Source organism: Ornithodoros turicata, chromosome 1 (genome assembly GCF_037126465.1).
Source record: "Ornithodoros turicata isolate Travis chromosome 1, ASM3712646v1, whole genome shotgun sequence".
NCBI lineage: Eukaryota > Metazoa > Arthropoda > Arachnida > Ixodida > Argasidae > Ornithodoros > Ornithodoros turicata.
The window spans coordinates 98,490,845-98,502,499 of record NC_088201.1 but is presented as its reverse complement, the minus strand read 5'-3'; the positions used below and the strand labels follow the sequence as shown (position 1 = coordinate 98,502,499).

The 11,655-nt window shown below is 44.6% G+C and overlaps 1 long non-coding RNA gene across 1 annotated transcript; it reads right to left on the bottom strand.

Annotated features, from left to right (window-relative positions):
* Positions 1-1,394: 1,394 nt before the first annotated feature.
* LOC135367001 (uncharacterized) lies at positions 1,395-3,383 on the bottom strand. The gene is made up of 3 exons (XR_010414334.1): positions 3,136-3,383; positions 2,584-2,657; positions 1,395-1,483 (listed from the first exon to the last, which is right to left on the bottom strand). It is a non-coding gene; the product is annotated as an uncharacterized LOC135367001 (long non-coding RNA).
* Positions 3,384-11,655: the final 8,272 nt, after the last annotated feature.

Here is an 11,655-nt window from a genome sequence, read left to right as displayed (position 1 = left end):
CCTCTGCATAGTTTCTGCTCCTGTAGCATTGCAAGCAACAGTGTAGTCAACTGGCTGTACCCACTGTCGGGATATCCCAGACAACAACATTACCAAGGCGACGTTTGCAATCCGTGGTGTCCTCTCTGTGCCATCATCAGCAAATCCTACGATAATGTCCTCTCCTGGGTCATAATGAAGAACTTTGCTGAGGGACATTTCATCCAACAGAATGCAGCAGGCTTTTTCACCTCTAGCCCAGTGTTCTGTTGCCTTTTGAATGATTTGAATGACGCCAGGAATGATGCCAGGCTTCATGCGGATACGTGACAACCACCTTCTTATTGTCCTGACACAGGGCAGCGTCATCACACAGGCAAGAAACCTGTATGCTCTGGGACCATGAAAATATAACTTGAGTGCAAATTTCTGCATTTCTTCGGACCATCTTCTTCCTTGTTTTTTTACAGAACATAGGGCCACCTGAGAGCATAGCAGAGTATAGACAGCACTGGGGACAAACCCCTTGAGCACACGTAGAGAGTCCTCCTTTGTGAAATTGGTCCGCTGTTCCTTGGCTTTGAGTCTGTTCAGGGCCTTTCGGTACCTGTTGACTTTCTCTTGCAGTCTTGCTATTCGTCTTTCTGTCTGGGGCGAGTACTTCCGCTTCTTTGCTCCTCTCTTGTTTTGAGAAGTGGCCCGTGTTGAGTCTCTTTGTGGGAGAATGACAGTGGTCACATCCATAGCTGTTGGTAGACAAAATAGCACAAAGTAAGAACTACAGTTTATGTAATAAGGAGCAATTAGGAGTATAGTTTACAGCTGAGATGTGCGTACATACCTGCTGCACCTTCCTGGGCTGAATCTGTGGGAATAGTTATGTTGGAGCTTGTATCTGCTGCACCTTACGAGACTCCGTCTGTGGTTGTAGATATGCTGGAGCTTGTACCTGTTGCATTTAACAAATGGTGAGGAAAATAGCTTTAGCCACAGCTATAACATAAGTACCATTGACCTCCTGGGGGTCGACTGGTTGCGAAGTGGAACCAGTTGAACTGGTAGCGCCATCATCAATACCGTCGTTCAATACTACAAGTAGTGCATGCAAGAAGTAGCATGCAGTCAACGTGTACTGCTTAAAAATACTTACCTGTGCATTCCACTACTACCTGAACGTCTGATGTCGGATAGCTCTCAGTGGCTGAATCTGTAACACTATTTTTGCATATCGGCATTATGACTTGAGCCGGAATGGAAACTAATGTATCGCCGTCAACCTCCTTGGATGCCAGGTATGCCTCAGAGTCAGTGTCCATTGCTGAGGGGTTCAAAGAGTGTCTTCAGTCAAAACCAATTCCATGACCATATGATGGTTTGCCAAAGAGAACACACCACTACATACCATCATTGTCAGCTCGCCCAGGCTTATGGTATATTGAAGTTTCCACCGAATGGTCTAGCAAGGCAAGTCTTGACGACTGTGCTGTAGGGTCATGCCATGCTCCTGTTGCAAAAGGATAAACAAAGGATTGAAACTATGAACACTGTGTTCATTGAGACGGTAGGTGATACACTTTGAGGCAACTGCTACTATGCATTTACAAGGAATAATTTTAAGAAACATAGAATATATTAATATTTTCTTATGAGAGAAGACAATGTGATTTGTTTAAGATGTGTTTTGTTAAAGTTTAAGCCCTGAAATGCCTTTTTACAACTTTCCCTTCCCAGAGCAACAATGCTTCACTATGGATATTTTTTTTCATGCAAAGGATCGTTCAAGAATTAAATTAAATCATGCGCCGCAAGTCTTTCGACTTTGGCATTATAAGCGGTAATATTACTAAGTATGGAAAGCATTTCATTTTACTTGTTTAGTATGTTTCGTGACCAATTTTGTATTTAGGAATGCGAGAACCAAAAATCAAAGTGGAAATGAATGTTACGCTTTTACTTCAAGCGTTTCTTCCCGTGCAACACACTACGGGAAGGAATACTGAGCGTGTCTCAGCTCTCAAAAGAATTAGGATTGGCGTATCAACAATTTCAGGGATCATAGCACCTTCTCACAACCTACTTTTGCCCGAAACCTATTTTTTTCACCAGTGCGCCTTACAACTATGTACCCTCTGACACCTAACCAGTGGCGGATCCACGGGGGGGGGGGGGGGCGATCGCCCCCCAAAACGTCAGTTTATACATTGGATTTCTCTCTCCCCCCTCCCCCACTACGCGCTCCGCAAAAGAAACCGCCCCCCCCCCAAAACCGAGTGTCTGGATCTGCCCCTGTACCTAACGCAAGGATTACCTTCACTTGACGTATCAGTTAAAAACGAAATTAGCGCAATCGCCGCGAAACCGTCATGTCATTACCCGCCGCCCACTTGAATATACATAATAGAAAGTCTCAGGAGGCGCCGATATTCCCAGCAGATTGTTCTTCAGGGCCCTGCTGAAGCTTTCTTTCACCTTGTGTTTAATCACAGGGTCGATGGATATTTTGCGGATTAAATATTTTTAATAGCCGTGCGGTGGTCAGTGAATAGCAGCATTTCTTACGTTATCATCGTGATGAGTATCAACCACTCCTTAGTTTTGCTTTACCTGTGTCAAGATGCAAGGTTGCCTCTTGAAGCGGGCTTGCGTAGTCGTGGTCTTGACATTGTTCAGGAAGACCTCTGAGTACAAACATGCACAGAATCAATAACTGCACACAGGATTCGGGGGCGAAGGCACATAGAGATGAGGGCCACTTTCGAGTAGCTTCGTCACGACTGCACACATGTAGCACTATCCATTATCGCCTAGCGCACAATTGGCTTATCAAAAGCGCCCGGTCCATTATCAAATCTCCTAATCATCACTACACTGCCCAGGCAGCACAATGTACTGAAAGTCGAGTGCAATAGGGGTGGACGGGTAGGTGGAAGGCCTTGAACACACTCGTGAAATTAAAGAACATTGATAAGACACATACCGTCCACCCCTATTGCACTCGACTTTCAGTACATTGTGCTGCTTGGGTGGTCGCCGGTTGTGTGCATCCAGGGATCTAATCTAATCTCAATTGCGCAAAGGGCCAACCTCCTTTAACTTCTGCTTCATTTTTCCATGAAGGGTTCTTATTTTAAGGTGAAAAATTTTCTGGCCACGTACCCTGTGACGCAAGAAACTTGAGTCCATCTTTGTGCACTGGGACTCTAGGTATAGCAGACTTCTTCAGTCGAGTGCGAGCTGGATCCATATAATCTGCTTCTAGGAAGTGCGCAGAGCACAACCTGTAACTGTTGTGCACTTGACCCCTTGGTTTGCTTAACAAGTCTGGCCTGTTGGCATACAGAAGCCAACTGTCGAACCTGGGTATCAAAAAAATGTGGTAGTGGTGGTACGTGACCTTGTGACGCCATCCACTCAAACGTTGCCTGCCTGCGTCCTGTTGATGAGGCCCAACAAGGCCGAAACAGCTGTCCAGGACTGGCATGGCGACGTTTGAGTTACAAACATATGCTATACGTGCAGCCAAAGAGCTCCGGCTATTTTTTTTTTTCATTTATTACTTCACTGGCTTTGCACTGGGCTTTCAGTGATTGAGTTATCTCACCCTGACGGGAGGAATCACGTGTTACGTGACCTTCTGATGCCATCCACTCAAACGTTGCCTGCCTGCGTCCTGTTGATGAGGCCCAACAAGGCCGAAACAGCTGTCCAGGACTGGCATGGCGACGTTTGAGTTACAAACATATGCTATACGTGCAGCCAAAGAGCTCCGGCTATTTTTTTTCATTTTATACTTCACTGGCTTTGCACTGGGCTTTCAGTGAGTGAGTTATCTCACCCTGACGGGAGGAATCACGTGTTACGTGACCTTCTGACGCCATCCACTCAAACGTTGCCTGCCTGCGTACTGTTGATGAGGCCCAACAAGGCCGAAACAGCTGTCCAGTACTGGCATGGCGACGTTTGAGCTACAAACATATGATATACGTGCAGCCAAAGAGCTCCGGCTATTTTTTTCATTTTATACTTCACTGGCTTTGCACTGGGCTTTCAGTGAGCGAGTTATCTCACCCTAACGGGAGGAATCACGTGTTACGTGACCTTCTGACGCCATCCACTCAAACGTTGCCCGCCTCCGTACTGTTGATGAGGCCCAACAAGGCCGAAACAGCTGTCCAGTGCTGGCATGGCGACGTTTGAGCTACAAACATATGCTATACGTGCAGCCAAAGAGCTCCGGCTATTTTTTTCATTTTATACTTCACTGGCTTTGCACTGGGCTTTCAGTGAGTGAGTTATCTCACCCTGACGGGAGGAATCACGTGTTACGTGACCTTCTGACGCCATCCACTCAAACGTTGCCTGCCTGCGTACTGTTGATGAGGCCCAACAAGGTCGAAACAGCTGTCCAGTACTGATATGGCGACGTTTGAGCTACAAACATATGCTATACGTGCAGCCAAAGTACTCCGGCTATTTTTTTCATTTTATACTTCACTGGCTTTGCACTGGGCTTTCAGTGATTGAGTTATCTCACCCTGACGGGAGGAATCACGTGTTACGTGACCTTCTGACGCCATTCACTCAAACGTTGCCTGCCTGCGTACTGTTGATGAGGCCCAACAAGGCCGAAACAGCTGTCCAGTGCTGGCATGGCGACGTTTGAGCTACAAACATATGCTATACGTGCAGCCAAAGAGCTCCGGCTATTTTTTTCATTTTATACTTCACTGGCTTTGCACTGGGCTTTCAGTGAGTGAGTTATCTCACCCTGACGGAAGGAATCACGTGTTACGTGACCTTCTGACGCCATCCACTCAAACGTTGCCTGCCTGCGTACTGTTGATGAGGCCCAACAAGGCCGAAACAGCTGTCCAGTACTGACATGGCGACGTTTGAGCTACAAACATATGCTATACGTGCAGCCAAAGAGCTCCGGCTATTTTTTTCATTTTATACTTCACTGGCTTTGCACTGGGCTTTCAGTGAGTGAGTTATCTCACCCTGACGGGAGGAATCACGTGTTACGTGACCTTCTGACGCCATCCACTCAAACGTTGCCTGCCTGCGTACTGTTGATGAGGCCCAACAAGGCCGAAACAGCTGTCCAGTACTGGCATGGCGACGTTTGAGCTACAAACATATGATATACGTGCAGCCAAAGAGCTCCGGCTATTTTTTTCATTTTATACTTCACTGGCTTTGCACTGGGCTTTCAGTGAGTGAGTTATCTCACCCTGACGGGAGCTATCACGTGTTACGTGACCTTCTGACGCCATCCACTCAAACGTTGCCTGCCTGCGTACTGTTGATGAGGCCCAACAAGGCCGAAACAGCTGTCCAGTACTGACATGGCGACGTTTGAGCTACAAACATATGCTATACGTGCAGCCAAAGAGCTCCGGCTATTTTTTTCATTTTATACTTCACTGGCTTTGCACTGGGCTTTCAGTGATTGAGTTATCTCACCCTGACGGGAGGAATCACGTGTTACGTGACCTTCTGACGCCATCCACTCAAACGTTGCCTGCCTGCGTACTGTTGATGAGGCCCAACAAGGCCAAAACAGCTGTCCAGTATTGACATGGCGACGTTTGAGCTACAAACATATGCTATACGTGCAGCCAAAGAGCTCCGGCTATTTTTTTCATTTTATACTTCACTGGCTTTGCACTGGGCTTTCAGTGATTGAGTTATCTCACCCTGACGGGAGGAATCACGTGTTACGTGACCTTCTGACGACATTCACTCAAACGTTGCCTGCCTGCGTACTGTTGATGAGGCCCAACAAGGCCGAAACAGCTGTCCAGTGCTGGCATGGCGACGTTTGAGCTACAAACATATGCTATACGTGCGGCCAAAGAGCTCCGGCTATGTTTTTCATTTTATACTTCACTGGCTTTGCACTGGGCTTTCAGTGAGTGAGTTATCTCACCCTGACGGGAGGAATCACGTGTTACGTGACCTTCTGACGCCATCCACTCAAACGTTGCCTGCCTGCGTACTGTTGATGAGGCCCAACAAGGCCGAAACAGCTGTCCAGTACTGGCATGGCGACGTTTGAGCTACAAACATATATATTATATACATATATCTTGAAAAGTTTGAGTTGGATCGGATGGCTACGTAATTATAGTTGAAATAAATGGGAGAGAGAAGACGAAAGTAGTGGAAGTAACAAGAAAGGGGTTTATTAAAACTTAAAAATTATAAAAGTTAGGGAGGATGTCTACGTTACGGCGGAAGCTCCGCCTTCTTCGGCTGCGAGGCTGATAGCCTCGCAGCTTATACAGCCCCTTATCAGCCTCGTGGCCACATTTAGCTCTTTCGTCCCGAAGAAGGCGAAGGAGGCGATATACATATAAATACAAACGACATGCCGTACAGCGACCCCGACTCGGCTATCCGGCACTACATGCAGCTTCTGGACCACATTCGTTCCGGCGGGAACATCGATCTTGTGGTATGTACTCTTATTCTACCCCGCTCCTTCAACCGCCGTCGATCTTATCCCGACAGGCGCCGTGAGTTCCAATGTAACCCACGGGCGCACGGCTTCAACATGCGGCTGCGAGACCTGTGCAAGCGATCGCCGGACCTCTACTTTCTGGACCACGGCTTTCATCGTCAACCGCCGACGAGAGTCCTAGCAGCCGACAGCCTGCACCCTAACTTCGAGGGAGTCCGACAGATAGCACACCGGGTGCGAACCCTACTGCCCCGGCTTCTACGTCGGCTGCCTGTCCACAAGGAAGGAGTCACCGGGACGCCTGATCCAGTATGGCCCACAATCCAGGAAGCAGCAGCGAGCAGTCGGAGCCACGTCCACGTTCAGAAGACGTCTAAGAAGCAGGATTGACTAACCGGTGAGTCTGAACCAATTTATCCCGGCGAAACTACTAGCAGTGACACTCAGGTGTTTTTCCAACTCAGAAAAATCGCGGACACGAATTCCTTGCGCGCTACTCCTCTCACCTTAATACTCTGGTAACATATGAAAGGAGTGGAAAATGCCCGCGAGGACTGCAGATTCGTAAGATATATACGTTTCCTCTGAACCAAAACCTTTAAAAAGAGTGGTTATCAACCCTGCACACTACGTCCCTAGCCCTAACCAAAATACTAATTATGCAGTGTCAAGATACAATCAATTCCCTGTCAGAGGAGGCAAACACCGTCTCAAACGCAACTACCTTATCTGAGTCTCATAGAGCAGAACTAGACGAGTTCTTTCAAAAGAAACGAGTGAGCCTAAAGCTACAGAAAGAAAAAAAAAAAGCTCACTCGGGATAACATACAACATCATACCGCCGATAACACAGCCTCAAACGCGCCCAATTTCTTGTCCACTTCTGCCGTAGCCTCAAACCGTAATCTACAGCACGCCCCTGAAACGCATCTAAATAATAATTCTCCTCCAATGCGTGATGCCGACCGACAACCAAAAGATCGTAACGTTATCAACCTTTCTTCACGTGAACTTACGAACTCCGATCGTTCCCTACTTGGTAAAGGATTATCGTTCTGCCCTAATGATGCAAGAGGGGATGAATACCAGTTACATTTTGATCTTGATAACTTTGCCCGGAGGCTACGGCTTGCAGAATATTTTCATCAAAAGACAGAGTCGAACAGTAATCCGTTTCGTATAAAATCAGAGTTCACTCCAGAACCCAACCGAGATAAAACCCTCGATTTGTACATTAAAGCAGTTCAGAAGGATATCTTCCGTGCGTATCAGGACAGCGCCAAACGCAAACTCAGGTATATATAACCTCACTAAGCAGGAGCAAGAAAGCTTGTCGGCATTAGAGAACGACAAGGATATCGTAATTAAGAGGGCAGATAAAGGAGGCGCGATAGTTGTAATGGATAAACAATCATGCGTTACAGAAGGCCTCCGCCAACTTCAGTGCGCGGAATTTTACAGACCTCTCGAAACTGACCCTACCCCCGAAATTAGTGCCAATGTAACCAAAGTCCTAACAAGATTAAAAAACGCTAAAAAGATTGACGAGAGCTTTGACCAGAATTTACTCCCAGAGGACCCTAGGCCTGGTAGATGTTACATGCTCCCCAAGATACATAAGCCGGGTAACCCCGGAAGACCGATTGTTTCGTGTAATGGTACAGCCACTGAGAGTAGTAGAGAGACGTGTAGAACCGAGCCCCGGGCGAATCTAGGACCCCCCCTACCCTGAGCCCTGCGTGTATTTTTCCCTGCGCGGCGCGTGTGCGGAGGGTTGTCCACGTGATTATCGGTGGGGGAGGGCTGCGCGTGCGCTCATCGTAGCATATTTTTCAGCCTGGGCAGACTTCTTGGGCCGACTTCACATATTTTTCCGATACAGCAGGTGAGCGGTTTACATGCAGAGACATGCAAAGAAGGGTCATACACAAAAAAGGACAAGTCAAAATATATTTATTAATGCCAATCAAGTTGAGATATATTTATTAAAGCCAATAGTGCTGGGAATTGTGATGCCAATCAGGTGAAGGAGAAAAACCCAGCCGAAAAAACCTTCACCACCTGTAACAGGGCGGTGCTCGGGTGGAGGGTTGCTGTGGTGGGCGGAGCGTGACCGGAGGGCTGTTGTGGTGGGCGGAGCGTGACCGGAGGGCTGCGTGCGTGCTTACCATTCACCCTGGGCTGACTTCTTTCACAATTTTCCTACTTGGGCGTCGCGTGGCCGGAGGGCTGCGTGTGCGTTTACCATTCAGCCTGGGCCGCCGACTTTCGTCATTTTTCAGCCATCAGAAAATAGACATGTTAAAAATGAACTTCACCACATAGCACACTCCTAGCCAACAAACAGAACGACACGAACACAAGAGGAAATAAAATCTATACCACTACAAAGAAGATATTCCACTTCACCACATAGCACACTCCTAGCCAACAAAGAACGACACGAACACAAGAGGAAATAAAATCTATACCACTACAAAGAAGATATTCCACTTCACCACATAGCACACTCCTAGCCAACAAACAGAACAAAGAACGACACGAACACAAGAGGAAATAAAATCTATACCAATACAAATAAGATATTCCTAATCAAAACAACATAGTAATCTATCATTCAGAAAATGAAAAAATCAAACTCATCAGAAAATAGACATGTTAAAAATGAACTTCACCATATAGCGCGCTCCTAGCCAACAACCAGATCTAATGATATCTGACCTGTATAATTTGTTGAAGACGGATGCCGATAGATGTATGGAAGACCACGGAACACGAGCGACAAGAGGAAATAAAATCTATACCACTACAAAGAAGATATTCTTAATCAATACGATTACAATCAAATTACAAATTGTATTACAAAAGTCTGAGACGTGAGAACCATCTTTGCAATAGCGTGAATATTTGTCATAACATTTCGAGCGCAATAGGGAATCTCAGTTTCATATTCCAACATTACTCAACTCTTAATTTCTTATTAAGTGAACAGCATAGACGTAAGGAAATAACGAGAAACAACACAATCAACAGCTACAATTAATAGAGAGCCAAACCTGCGCAACATCCAAACATAGAGAAATAATAGCTAATCAATCTATCAAAGGCGAAATAGCACAGACTTAACGCTGAAGAACAGAGGAACACGCGGCGGCACGTAAACAACAATAGAGGAAAATAATCTATCACTGAACCATCATAAAATCGACCAATATACAATTTTCATTTCTAACAAACACTACGAATCTTGATGAAGGTATCCAAGACATAGGAAATATGCACGGTTTTCACTCTTTTCCTCAAAGCCGGGAGACTTTATGTCTCTATCTATGTGACCATAGCACCGCGCATGCTTTATCACTCAAAGGGTTGAGGGCTATATTCCTTCGTCCAGCAAACAGAACGCTCTAGAGGTGAGATAAGAGAGTTCAAAGGCGACATATTTTATTGTGCAGCGCAAATAGATGTCGATATCACTCGCTGGGGTCACTATCTTTTCGCATCCTTTCCCTGAAACGGAAATCTTTCGTCAAAGTGGTTGACAAGTCGGCTAAGTTTGTAGAGATGCAATATTGTTATTGAAGATGTAGAGAAAGTCCAAATTATTAATTGTTAGCAACGATACACAATCAAAAACGAGAAACAGATCTAATTACATCAATTTTGTAATATCTTGCAACAGAAATTTCTAATGAACCACACAGAAATATCAAATGTGAAATGCAACTCAGAGTTATGAGGCATTCCCATCTTAGAGGTACTTACTTATGCCATGCGAGTGAACAATTGGAACAAATACAAGACAATAATTATTTCGTGCGGTAAGTTCACAACTCATAGAATATCAATCGAGTGAATACTTGAAACAAAATCAAAACAATAATTCTCACGACAGGTGGAGATTATAGCATTCTAAACCAGATAATAAAATTTTAATCAATAAAATAAACATAGATATGCTTTTAATTAATTGTAGCTGTTGATTGTGTTGTTTCTCGTTATTTCCTTACGTCTATGCTGTTCACTTAATAAGAAATTAAAAGTTGAGTAATGTTGGAATATGAAACTGAGATTCCCTATTGCGCTCGAAATGTTATGACAAATATTCACGCTATTGCAAAGATGGTTCTCACGTCTCAGACTTTTATAATACAATTTGTAATTTGATTGTAATCGTATTGATTAAGAATATCTTCTTTGTAGTGGTATAGATTTTATTTCCTCTTGTCGCTCGTGTTCCGTGGTCTTCCATACATCTATCGGCATCCGTCTTCAACAAATTATACAGGTCAGATATCATTAGATCTGGTTGTTGGCTAGGAGCGCGCTATATGGTGAAGTTCATTTTTAACATGTCTATTTTCTGATGAGTTTGATTTTTTCATTTTCTGAATGATAGATTACTATGTTGTTTTGACTAGGGATATCTTCTTTGTATTGGTATAGATTTTATTTCCTCTTGTGTTCGTGTCGTTCTTTGTTGGCTAGGAGTGTGCTATGTGGTGAAGTGGAATATCTTCTTTGTAGTGGTATAGATTTTATTTCCTCTTGTGTTCGTGTCGTTCTGTTTGTTGGCTAGGAGTGTGCTATGTGGTGAAGTTCATTTTTAACATGTCTATTTTCTGATGAGTTTGATTTTTTCTTCTGATTTTCCTCTTGTGTTCGTGTCGTTCTTTGTTGGCTAGGAGTGTGCTATGTTGTGAAGTGGAATATCTTCTTTGTAGTGGTATAGATTTTATTTCGTCTTGTGTTCGTGTCGTTCTGTTTGTTGGCTAGGAGTGTGCTATGTGGTGAAGTTCATTTTTAACATATCTATTTTCTGATGAGTTTGATTTTTTCTTCTGATTTTCCTCTTGTGTTCGTGTCGTTCTTTGTTCTGATTGTTGGCTAGAAGCGTGCTATGTGGTGAAGTGGAATATCTTCTTTGTAGTGGTATAGATTTTATTTCGTCTTGTGTTCGTGTCCCATAGTCTTCCAGTGTCTCTGCTGTTCATGGTTAATTACATACAACTATCAGAACTTCCCGCTATTGCACTGATGGTTCTCACGTATAGGAATATTAGACGTTTTATAATACAATTTGTAATTTTGATTGTAATAGTATTGATTAAGAATATTTTGGTGTGTGACACAATACTTTGGTGTGTGACACTTGCCAGATACTGTGTGCAATTCAGTGTGGACACCAGTTATATGAATTTTTGTTTAAT